At 36.0% G+C, this 13,553-nt stretch overlaps 1 non-coding gene across 1 annotated transcript; it reads left to right on the top strand.

Moving 5' to 3' along the window:
* The first annotated feature begins 8,640 nt into the window (after positions 1 to 8,640).
* LOC111884600 (small nucleolar RNA R71) lies at positions 8,641 to 8,747 on the top strand. Its single transcript, XR_002847830.1, has one exon. It is a non-coding gene; the product is annotated as a small nucleolar RNA R71 (small nucleolar RNA).
* Positions 8,748 to 13,553: the final 4,806 nt, after the last annotated feature.

Raw genomic sequence — 13,553 nt, 5'->3', positions numbered from 1 at the left:
ACAATAGTTGAACGCCCACGGCCAAAATACTTAAGCTCTAGTATCTCATCGACTAAGCCATAGTAGTCGGATTCTTCAGAATTATACATCTCCCCTCTCACGCATACCCCATAATTACACGTTGTAAGTGTCTCACCATAGTCCCGCGTGTGGAACTTATAACCATTTACAAAGTACCCCTTGTGAGATATTGCGTTTTTTGATGGTTTCCTTGCTAAAATGTCTAAATGTTTAGCACTTCCATCGGATACCTAGATTGAATAACATGCATGCATAGTTTTGGTTAATGATGTACTAATATGAATAACTACAATTTATTTGGTTTTACTTACTCGTTGTGCAAACCATTGAGCAAAATATTTATCTCTAAGACTCGAAACCTCTTCACCTAGATATATTTGTTCAGCCACTCCATCAAACTCGATGATGTAAGAGGTGAGTTCTACACAGTTTAGTAGAACATAGGTGTGTGCCTTGTGAAGTTCATCCTCGGACAAGACCTTTTTCTTTCTACCCTTTTCATATAATCTTCTAGATGGACAGGCAAACATGCTTAGTAAAGAGTCTCCACCGGGATGTTGTGGTGCGATATTTTGTGGCTCTCGATTATGACATGTCTCAATCTTTGGGTCAAAGTATAGAGAACAATATGTAGCAATCTCAGACACTAGATGTTCCCTAACAATTGAACCCTCAACCCTCCCTTTGTTTCTAATTCTTTTTTTATCATGCCCAACTTCATATGTTCAAAAATTATCAAACACGTGTTACAAAAATAAAGAATAAACATGTTTAGATTATTGAATAAAATTACAAACATTGTAATTACCTCTCATATTGGTACATCCATCTATACTGCACCGGACCACCAAGAATAGCTTCATCAACTAGATGAATTATGAGGTGTTCCATGGAATCAAAGAAACCAGGAGGGATTATTTGCTCTAACTTGCAGATGGTTTGAACTATATTGCGCTTCATGTTACCTAAGTCTTCCAAATGCAACGTTTTTGAGCATAAGAACCGAAAGAAAGTGCATAACTCTATTACAGCTTCATATATCTCTTTTGAAACAAACGCCCTTATAGCAAGTGGAAGTAGGCGTTGCATGAACACATGACAGTCATGGCTTTTAAAGGGATAAAAACTAGTATCCTTGATATTCACACAGTTCCCTATATTTGATGCATACCCGTCTGGAAATTTAAGTTTTTTCAACCATTCACACACTTTTTTAAGGTCGTCCTTTTCCAAAGTGTAATCTCCTTTATTTAGGGTAATCTTTCCATTGCTTTCACGGATTGGGTTTAAAAGAGGTCTGTCACAAAGCTTTTCAATATCTTTCCTTGCATTCAAATGGTCTTTGGTTTTGGGGGTGCCCATACTTGTGTGAAACAAATTTTCAAACACATTTTTCACGATATGCATCATATCGAGGTTGTGTCGAATCAACAATTTACGCCAATATGGAAGCTCCCAAAGGATGCTCCTCTTTACCGAATTATGTGTGACCCCGAACCCACGCGGTTTTTTATACTTTGGACCATAGGGAGTACCATTATAAACAGTGTTGAAATGTCAGACTGTCTCCCAAATTTCATCTCCAGAAGGATATGGAATGGGTACTCCTCCCTTCACTTTCTTGTTTTTCATAAAATTAATCTGATCTTTGGTGAACTTGTGTCTATTGGGTAAATGTTTTCTATGACAGTCAAACCAACATGGTTTCCTACCTTCTAAAAGCCAAAATAACCCTGATTTATCTGAACAATATGGACAAGCTAACTTCCCATGCGAGCTCCAACCAGACAACATTGCATAAGCTGGGAAGTCACTAACTGTCCATAACAGTACAACCTTCATTTGAAAATTGTTCTTTCGATAAGCATCATAAGTTTCGATGCCATCAGTGAACAACATCTTCAGCTCGTCTACTAAAGGTTGTAGAAAAACATCTATATTTTGTCCGGGATTCTTCTTCCCGGGAATGAGCAAAGGAATTTGAATGTACTCATGTTTGAAAGATAACCAAGGAGGTAGGTTATAAACCGTAATAAAAACCGGCCAACATGAATACGGGCTCCCAGATGAACTATTTGGACAAAACCCATCAGTACACAAACCTATACGAATATTGCGTGTCTCTTGTGCCAACGCAGGAAACATTGTGTCAAAATGAATCCAGGCCTTTCCTTCACTAGGATGTGTCATTTTTTCATTATTTATTGGATGATCTGCATGCCAAGTTAAATTTTGGGCTATCTTCTTTGAATAGAACAATCTTTGAAGTCTTGGTCCAATCGGCATGTAGGTCATGACCAAATTAGGCACCTTGTTAGAATTCTTCTTGTATCTACTTTGCTTACATACTACACAATGATCCAAATCAGAATGTTGGCCATTGAATATCATGCAATGGTTGATGCAAACATGAATCCATTGTGACGGCATCTCTAATGACTTCAACTTTTTCTTAGTCTCGTAGAAGTTTCTAGGTATCTTTGCATCATCGGGTACACAATCTTTTTATATAGGAAGTAGTTTATCAAATGTCGAGTCTGAAACATTGCACTCTGATTTCCAATGTAACAATCTTGAGGTGGCGGATAGTGAAGAAGCTTTCTTACAACCCTCCCACAAAGGCTCATCGAGTTCTCTCATCTTGGAAAAGAAAGTATCGACCATTTGATTTGGGTTTTGTGGTGTTTAATGGTAATAAGGGGCATGACTCTGGTGCAAGCTTTCTGTAAACATTTCATGGTATCCTGTATATACACCAACATCAATAGAGTCCTCTTGACCCACATCTTGAGACGGCCCGGCGGTTGAACATTGACCCATGTCTTGTGTTGGATATAACTCACCATGCGCAGACCATTGATAATAGTTGGGCATGAACCCGTTTTGATATACATCAAATTCAACCATTTGTCTAGACTTGTAAGTCCGATTTTTGCAATCTATGCACGGACATCTAATTTCGGAAACCACCAACCCATTTCTTAGAGTTCTAAATTTGACAACTGTGGCGATGTTAAATGCATAATCCAAGAATTGCTTGACATAGTATTGAAATTATGGATTAAAAATTTGATTACTATTCATTCTCATCGTGTACATCCATTCTCTATTTGGCACCATTATCGATATGTAATTCTAAGATAGTGCAAATGTTAGAATGTAACTAATTAACAGATTTGTTTTGAAATTTATGAGGTAACATCTATCAACAGTAAGATACAATAATATATTTTTACAGGAAATTGATATATTTTACAGGAAAGATTTATTAATTGTGTAAGTACTTGATTTATTATGTTAGTTTGGATATCTAGAGTTGTGAACTGAAATTATCAGTTATTAATTCTATAAGAAAGATTTCTATTAATCATCACAAAATTTTATCAAAATAATGCTATAATAGTAGGTAATCCATGAGCACAATTTTCAAACATAATTGAGAAAAAGAACAAATACAAATTGTTACATACATATACCATCCACACATAGTGATACATTGACATACATACATACTTATTGTTACATTCTAATCATACATACCGATAGATTTGATAAACAGATAGAAATTAATAAATGAAACTATTTAATAAACAGGTAGAAATTGATAGAGGTGGTATCAAGCAACTTGGTATCAAGCAACTGACCTGCTACAAAATGGCACATAGGACACGCCATATAGGACCCGTTTTTTGAAAAAAGCGGGTTATATTATATAGAAACCGGGTTTTATTACAAGGAATGTTATATGACCCGGTTTAAAGTAAGAAACCGGGCTTTATGGTCGAACTAAATAACCCATTTTCTTTCGTACCAACCGGGCGTTATGAGCACAAAGTTTGAGACCCGACTTTTTGTATTAAACCGTGTTCTATAACTATCTGATACGGGTTATAAGGTGCTAATAGGACCCATTTTCAACAAACCAGTTTTTTTACATGAGTTATGAAATATCTTGACAAATATATAAGAACTTAAATTCATAAAGGGTATGCCTTTCATATTTCTTGCAAAATGAGCGCCTTATCTTTTCCATGATAACAAACTAATTACACACATGACACATGCAGTTATAAACATGAGCGGGCTTAATTTCAAAAACCTCCCAATTTTATACATATATCATGGAAGTTATGCAGCACATCCTTGTTTTACCTTGGTGGTCAATATGTATATAGGATATGTGGATTTATGCAACTAAAAAAAAAAAGGTAACTACTACATAATAGCTGTAATTACTACCAGAAGTTGGTTGTTTATGTATTAAAAAAATTAGAAAAAAATTATAAAAAATAGTGACAATTATAGAGCGTTCCCTGTGTGAAAAGGTTCACTAGAACAGAGTTCTAGTTTCATATAGAAATTCTAAAAAATGGAGACACGTTTTTTTTATAAAGAAGACACATTTGTTCCAGTACCATCAAATCTATACTACAATAAACGAAACAATTGGACTCAAAGATCACCAATTTGGCTGAAATTGTGAAGCATATTCCAATTAAATACGTCCATATTTAGCATAAACACCATCGTACTTCTAACACACATATCATCATTCTAGTGGACAATTGTTTGAACAAAATCAAAGAACACAGCATCGATCATGTGAAGAACGTATAACATACAAAAGTTACAAAATTGAAGGATACACCGGTATAAAATAAAGCTTGAGAAGCAACTTAATAAAAACCATACAAAATGGTCTGTCTGTTAAAGCAGGTGTTGTATACTTGTAGCGAAAATTGCAATAGCAGTTCGACAGAGTTGAGGGTTAAAAGAGATGCAGTAGCATAATGGCATTGTTCATGCCGTCTTGAAAGCATTGGGATAAAACTATCGAGGAACAGAGTAGAAGTTCTTGGATTAATAATTTTTCATTTTTATGGATCACAAGACCCTTAATTTTGTGTGGTTGTGACTAGGTAGGTTTAAAGAAATGACTAAGAAAAGGAATGCAATTTCATTTGGGTAAACAAAAATGTGGCGGTAAATGAGAAATTAGTTTTGGAGGGAATTAGTTTTGGAGGGAAATAATGATTCAGAATGGAAAGTAATATGTAATTATGTATCCAATAAACTAAACTTGACATTTTAATTTAAAATATCTAACTATATATGTGATAGGTAATAATTAATTTTTTATTTTGTTTTAGGTTGTTAATATTTGAAATTGTAAATTAGTAATTTGTTAGTTAGTGACATTATGTAACACTCAATTTTCAAATTTTGTAGTGATATCATAAAGTGGGGTATAGCTCTTTAAAAATGTTGTTTGTATATATAATAATAATCTTAGTTTATATTGATAAAATAATATAATGAAAAGTCATGTTTTTTGAGGAAATTTGGTGACTAATAAACGGTTAGCCAATAGCGCCAATGTTTGAGACTCTTAAAGTAGAACTTAATGGAGTCAAGATGATTAAAATTTGATATTGAAATGTTGTCAAAGACAAAACATTTAAACAAAAAAATCAACTAAAATGAAGTTAGTGGCTGTTTGGCAGGATCTGAATTTTTAAGATCTGAATTTTTAAGAGATCTAAATTTCTAAGAGGGTCTGAACTTTTAAGATCTGAACCTCTTAATTGTTGTGTTGAATTATAAAAATGACCATTTTACCCTTCTGTATTACTTTTTGTTGAATTCAATATTTTTGTTTATAAAATAACGAACTAACTTCTTGAAAAATCAAAAAATATATATATATACAAACTATATAAAATGCAAATTAAACTTAAATCAAAATTAGACACAAATCTGTCAACTATAGCAATCAAAATTGCTTTGTTTTGGATAACATTGCTATAACAAAATAGAATCACGTTACTATAAATCAATAAAAGTATATTACTATAAACACACTCTTAAACAAGCTTACAAAAATAACCTGAGCTATATGCTTATATGCTTACATTGCATGTATACAACCATGTTTTTGTGTTCCACATGAGTGATATCTCCATAACCTTCAAATATACACCAAGGACAAAAATGTCAATGAAGATTCACAATATGTTTGACTCTACATCAGTTTGATTTTTCTTCTCCAACTCCACCATTATCATTTGAAGTCATTGCAGTATAGTCCCGATATCTTTTCAACTGTTGATTGCTCTTGGAAGGGGATTATCTTCCTTAAATAACAAGAGCAATGATGTTAACGATGAATAACCATGGATAACTAGCTTCTAATTTCAAATATAGGAGAACTAATCAAGTTTATGAGGAAAAAAACTGATCAAACTGCAATCGAACACAAATCTACCTATATAAATAATATAGCTGACTTTAAATCTTCAATACCATTAGATGAAAAAAGATTAATACCGAAAACAGCATCATAATAAAAAAACATAAAAGCCCAGCAACAAGAGTACACCGATAGCCATTATTTGATGCACAAACAGGTTTCAGAAATAAACCCTAGAAATCAATTTCAGAAATTGGTTTTAGAAATTAACCCTATAATCTATTTTAGATAGACAAATAGGTTTCAGAGAGCTATTACCTGATGTTGTTGTCGACGAGTTTGAGGGGGTGGAGGGCGGCGCAGGTGACAACTTTGGTGGAGGTGGAGGCGGTGATCGGACGGTGGTTAAAGCAATAGCGGAGGGTAGCAGGTCGTCGAAGATTGTTGGGAGGGAGAAAGAAGTCGCCTCGTGAAATAGAACAGGGAAGAGTGAATACGTTTTTGGGCAAAACCGGAAACACACGTGCTTTATTTTTTTTTTCAGATACAACCTCATGTCTGATAAATTAAGAGGCTTTTTTTAATTTAAGAGACAAAAAATAAGAGGCTACCAAACGCATCATATCTGAAATTTTAAGAGATTGCCTCTTAATTTTTCAATTAAGAGGTAAACAAACGACCCCTTAGTATGAGAAACTTAGGTGCATTAAGTTTGAAGGTTGAACTAGACTTAAGCTTGGAAAGTACATTGTCTGAAATGGACCAAAACACAACCGTGTAAAGCAAAAGGCAAACTCGTGTACTGGCGTCAAAGTCAGAGGCGGAACATAGAAGGGGCTAGGGCGCCATGGCCCCCCTGATTTTTTATCTACTAAATAGCAACAACTATATAATCATGATTATATAAGTTAATATTTTAAGAAATCAAAACATTGCCCCTCACCTTTTTTCAACTAAATATCAGTAATTAAACTTAAGATATTTAGAAAATCAAAAGTAACCATATATTATCAGGAAACTTATCCAGAGAAAACTAATTTGACTAGTAACTAGAAAATTTACAAAATTATCGTATAAAAAGTTGCAAACTTACAAAATAACCATATAAAAAAACCATGAAATCACTTATTTACTTACATCTTCAAATCAGTAAACCCTAGAAATACTATTGCATCTGCTTCTTGTTGGATCACATTGAAATTAGAAAATTTATGTATAGAGGTAATAAAGATGCACTAAGTACAACATAAAAAAAGTCTACACAAAAATAAAAGACGTGGTACATATGTAAGGGTAATAAAATTGGAGTTAATAAAATTGGAGTAATTATGGTTATGAGAGGTCCAGTTCCTAGGACACCTCGTTAACCAGAATGAGATTTTGGTCAATTTTGGCCAAAATCAAGGTTGGGATGTAGTGGGAGGTTCCGAGATCTCCCCATATATTAGGAGTTTATTGGGTTTGGAAGGGTACTATCGGAGATTCATTCAGGATTTCTCCAAGATTGCAGTACCCCTCACTCGTCTGACGAGGACAGGGTGGATTTTCGATGGGGTCTTGAGAAACAGTCGACATTTGAGACTCTTCGATAGAGGTTATACGAGTCCCCGGTATTGACCCTCTTGAAGCGAATTGAGGATTTTGTGGTATTCTATGATGCTTCCATCACTAGTTTAGAGGCAGTCCTCATGCAGAGAGGGTAGGTGATTGCTTATGCTTCGCGACAGCTGAAGCCGCATGAGATGCGATATCCTACACATGACCTGGAGTTCAGGGCAGTGGTGTGATATGCTTCATGAAGTGGTGAAATTTGGGTCCCCGGTATATTGGGCCTTTTTTCGGGTGGTTGCCAGGGTTGGCAAGGTTGCTTACAAGTTGGACCTACCTGAGGAGCTCAACCATATTCACAACACTTTCCATGTTTCACAGCTACGAAAGTGCGTATTGGATGATGATGCAGTGGTTTACTTAAACGATATTCAGGTCAACGAATGCCTCAACTATGTTGAGAGACCGGTAGCTATCTTGGAAAGGAAGATGAAGGTCTTGCGCACCAAGGATATACCTTTGGTAAAGGTACAGTGGTAGCATCGGAGAGCCATCGAGTGGGCCATTGATGGTCTTAGAAAGAATTAGAGGGTTTGGGCCATGTTTATGACCCACACCATAGCAGGGGTAAAATAGTCATTTTACCCATAGAAGGATCCTTATTCTGATTTGGTGTCTTAATTGATAATGATATCAGGGGAGCAGCCAGAACAGCAGTCAGGGATCTTTCACTCGGATTTTCAGCAGTCAGTTAATTGAGGTGAGTTTTCCTTCCAGTAGGAACGGGTCTACGGCCATAATGCGGGCCTTGCGAGTCAAGTAACTGCCTAGTTATGACATTGACTCCATCATAGAAGATGGAGACTTCTTGCTGGCTGTTTAGGTCATGGTGTGGGCAGTTTCTTAGTAAGCTTTTGTACCTCTCCCAAGCTTCATATAGCGACTCTCCAGCTTGTTGTTCAAAGTTAGCAATGGCCTTCTTCAATTTGGCTATCTTGGAAGGTGGGCAAAAGTGGTCAATGAATTCTTCTTTCATCTTGGCCTATGTGGTGACTGATCCGGGGGGAGTGACTTGAGCCAGTCTTTTGCAGCACCTTTGAATGTCACCGGAAGCATGCAAAGTACCGGAAGCATGCAAAGTAGCTGATCCGGGGGGGAGTGACTTCATCCAAATGCTTGTAGGCATCTTCGTGGTCTTTTCCATAAAAGGTATTTCTTTAAGTAAAGCTAGGATATGACCCTTGAGCTCGAAAGTAGCAGTTGCGGGAATTTCGGGTTGCACAAGTCCCGGGCCAGTGTCGTCGCGTATCCTCTTCTTCCATTCCCCCATGGGGATTTCATCAATGTTAGCCATAGTGATAGCTAACTCTTCCTCGGAATTGGATTCGTGCTCGTATGTAGGCTCCTCTTCTTCCTCGGTCTCGTACTCAATATCTTCCTTAACCGATTTGTCGATTACTAAAGAAGCGCTGGATGCTCCTGATTTGCTGCTCTTTTTCTTCCCAAAAACAGTCTTCAAGTTAGACAAAGGTGACTTCTTTGGTGTACTCGAGCTCTCCACGTCCTTTCCTTTGTTCCTTTTCAATGCGGATTCGGGATCTTCAAACGGGGGTACCAGCGGGGTGTTTGATCCTCTGGTCATGAAAGTCCTAAAATAAACAAGATAAAAACGTAAAAAGAACAAAAAATTGCAACTAAGAAAAACGAAAATTAATTGCCAAATACACTTGTACTCGCCGAGTAGGTGCGACTGCACTCGGCGAGTATCAGTGTAATTTTGAAGAAATTCTAAACTGAATATTAAAACTAAAACAGATGCTAAAACCTAATTTCTAACTACTAAATTGCAATAAATTAACTTTGTGCCAGTAAACTCACACAAAGGATCGAAAAAATTAGGGATTAGATTAATTATTTAGAACCGTTCCCCGGCAACGGCGCCAAAAACTTGATGTGTGTAAAATGCACTTGTTTTATTCCTACTTTTTATTAATAAATTTAGCACACAAAGGTAGTGAACCTGTATTTTAATGGTATAGTTGGATAAGTAGGGTGTCGATCTCAGGGAACGGGAAAATTAAACTAATTAATGGCTAATTTTAACTAAGCAAGTAATGAAAGTAAAAAGGTTTTTTCTCTAGTTTTGCAAGACTAGAAACTTAAACACACCACAAAAACACTTAATTAACTAAGTAACTAAAGCAAACAACTAATTCACCAAATTTGATAAAGATGTTTCTATTTAGGTTCAACCAATTCACTCCTATGGTTATTTTGAATTTATGATAGATTAATTGTTATTGGCTACTAACTATAGTGGTTAGGTTCATGTTCATTACTCCTAACCCTTAGACAATCAATTAATTCAAGCGGTGATCAAGTGTTTAAACTAATTAATTCCCTAGATTAATAATTTGGATTAAATAAGATTTGTAGTGGTTAATCAAATTTGTGGTTCAATTAACCTCTTGTTTGTTGGTTTCTCAAACAAGCTCACACATTAATTTACCCATTATCTTGTTAATCTTGGTTTCATATTCATTATTCCTAAGCATATGATTAAGTGTTCACATAGACATATGAGGTTAACAACTAAGAGATGTTCATGCAGCTTAATTGTCTTCCAATTAACAGAAAATAGTTGTGATTAATGCATAAGGTTCTTTAACAAACTTAATTTAATAAATCACCAATAAACAATCAATCAAAAGCTAAGAATTAAACCATAGGAGTTACTTGGTATTCCCCAAACAGAAACAAAAACGTATTTAGCTCATAGTTGCAGTAAAAACAAACACAAAAACAGGTTTAACTAAGCTAAACATACTTAATTCCTAAAGCTAAGTGGAATGATTAACCTAGTTGCTTTAATTCTTCAAGAGATTGAAGATTAGAGTTCCTCAGCGCCTTCAAGGGTTCTCAATCGCAGATGAATCTCCAAAAAACGCCAGAAAAGTATTCCAATCGGATAAAGGCTTGGTTTTTATAACTATCTCAAAACAGGGTGTACTTGGCGAGTAGCAGACCCAACTCGCTGAGTAGGTTCTTAGTTATCCGTCTCAAATAAGGAGTCGTGACTTATCTTCTGGAATATTCTAATGGACTCGCCGAGTAGGCTCGTGTACTCGCCGAGTAGGAAAGCTTTTGTCCCTCAATCTTCATTCTTTGGTCTCTAATTGCTTCCCCTTGTTCCCTTTCACTCCCAAGCATGTCTTTTGGACTGAAAACAAAATTTAAACAGTATTAAGTACCTTTTGTCCACATTATACACATAATTAGTTAAAAATGAATAAAATGTATGCTAAATAATTAACTAATTATGCACATATCAGGGGCAAGGCCCCAGTTAGTCCGGACTTCAGTCCGATGCAGGGGGCAAGGCCCCGGTTAATCCGGACTTCGGTCCGATGTAGTGGGCAAGGCCCAAGTTAGTCCAGACCTCAGTCTGAAGCAGTGGACAAGGCCCAATATGTGCTTTATATGATATTGTATGGTATGTGGTAGTTTGGGGGAGCTCACTAAGCTTCGTGCTTACATTTTTCAGTTTTGGTTTCAGGTACTTCCAGTAGTGGAGGGAAGAGCTCGGGATGATTGCATTTCACACACCATAGTTAGTCAGCCTGAGATGTTTTACTCTTATAATAAGAATATGTTTTGAATTAACACTCTGATTTTATGTTATGATTTATGTTATGGATTGACAATCGTGTTTAAGTAATGTTTTTCAAACAAAATTTTTAGTCATGATTTTTGGGTCCTTACACATTTGGTGGAAATAGGTATCGGTTAGAGAGCTGAGATTCAGAGTCGGACCTTATCAATTTTGTCAGTTTGCGAGGTGAGTTTTCCTTACTGTACTCACGGGTGGAAGGCACCAAGGCCGACCCATTGGTTTTATAACCTGATATTCGTTGATATGTTGAGTATGGAATATATATGCATGCTAGTTTTGATATGCTAGTCTAATAGATCGGTAGGACTATATGTGAAACTATCTATATGATTATCTGTGTATGTTAGTATCTGTTATATGTCGATGTATCTATATAATTATGCATATATGTTAGTATCTTTTATACGAACTGAGGGACGGGGCAAGCCATACATAAGCTGTGGTATTCAGTCTGAGGACTAATCTCATTGGGGAGCAAGCCATACATAAGATGTGGCCCCGATGGCAAGCCATACATAAGATGTGGGCCCGAGGGCAAGCCAGACTTATGTTGTGGGCTCAGGGGTAATCCCGTCTTTTTTACTGTGGACCCATTGCATGTTGTTATTGTAATTGTTTATCTGTTTTGTGTTGGTACTTTGGGGAACTCACTAAGCGTTGACTTACAATTTTGGATTATGTTTTAGGTACCTCAGATGATCGCGGGAAGGCGAATGCGTGATCGTACACGTCCTCACGTTGCCATTTATGATTTTGGGAAAACTCTGATATTAAACATGTTTTGAAAACTATATTGTAAACAAATTATGATTATGGGTTGGTTTTAAAAGTTTAAAATTTCATTATTTTTATGAATGTTATTGTAAGCACAAAGCTTAGTGAGTTCCCGCTAAACACCACACACCATACATATCAAACATATTATGGGCCCCACCTATCATCTGGCCACGCCCGACATCGAGCCCCGCTCGGAACATACCTGTCAGTCATCAGGCCCCGTTGAGCTTCCTTCTAGCATCAAAAGCGAAAAAGAAAAATTAACCATGGCGGGGGAGAAGGCGATGTTGGGCGGAGGAAGGCAAAGACGTGGAAGTCTGGAGGCAACATAGAGAAGTAAGGTCGATCGGAAGTTTTAGGGTCACAAAAGGAAACACGTATTACTTTTCTAGTCGGCTATTTTTTTGGAAGGCCAGATGAGAAGGTAAAGTTAGTGATATCAAACATTCTGGACCAAATAAGAGGTTGAGCTGTTATTGGACCCCGTAAAAGGTAAATCAAACAACCCTTAAGTCAAAATATAAAACTAGCATAACCATGTATTTATGATTACCGTTATATTTCTACTATATTTATACACCATGTATTCACTATCATATTAAAAACACTCAACTTTAGAGTATATGTTTTCATTTATATTTTTTGAAAAATAAAAAATTTATAAAAGAAAAAAATATTTTGGTCTTAAGTAACGTTATTTTCACAAAATTGTAAACCAACAAAAAAGTTTAATTCGTTTAAGTTATTAGTTCTTTTTAGGATTTAAGGATCTCAATTCTTTCAAATTAATTGTTTTATGTTAGCCCGCCTAATTTTCGTGAATTTATTGAAAAATGCCGCCATTCCACACCTTAATTTCTCTAGACCAAAAACAACGAGAAAACCCTAGTCACCATCTTCTCTCGTTTAACGACCACCACCACAGCAAAAAAAATTCCGCCTCTCCTCTCGTCTTCGTTGCATTCCATCTGACGTAAGTTTATCCGTTTTACTTTTAATCGTCATGGTTTAACTTCATGTTTTTTTGTGTTGATCATCTCGGTGGTTCTTTTATGTTATTTTGTTAGCTGTTCTAAGTTTTCTATCGTATAGGTTATCGGCTGTTTCAAATTTGCAATTACTACCCTGTGCGAATTCATCTCAGCAAGTAAAAACCATCTGGTTTGTTTTATTTTTCATTTTGGTCGAAGTGTGAGATTGTTCAAGTCTTACTTCTGTGTTAGGAATGAATTGTACATCTCAACAAGTGAAACGTATAAAAAAATTATGTGTTGTCTTATAATTATTTTTTGTTTTTTACAATGCAGAGGACTCCCAAGACAGCAAGTCTTATGGAAAAAAGGT

Source organism: Lactuca sativa, chromosome 1 (genome assembly GCF_002870075.4).
Source record: "Lactuca sativa cultivar Salinas chromosome 1, Lsat_Salinas_v11, whole genome shotgun sequence".
NCBI lineage: Eukaryota > Viridiplantae > Streptophyta > Magnoliopsida > Asterales > Asteraceae > Lactuca > Lactuca sativa.
This window is presented reverse-complemented; position numbering and strand designations above follow the sequence as displayed.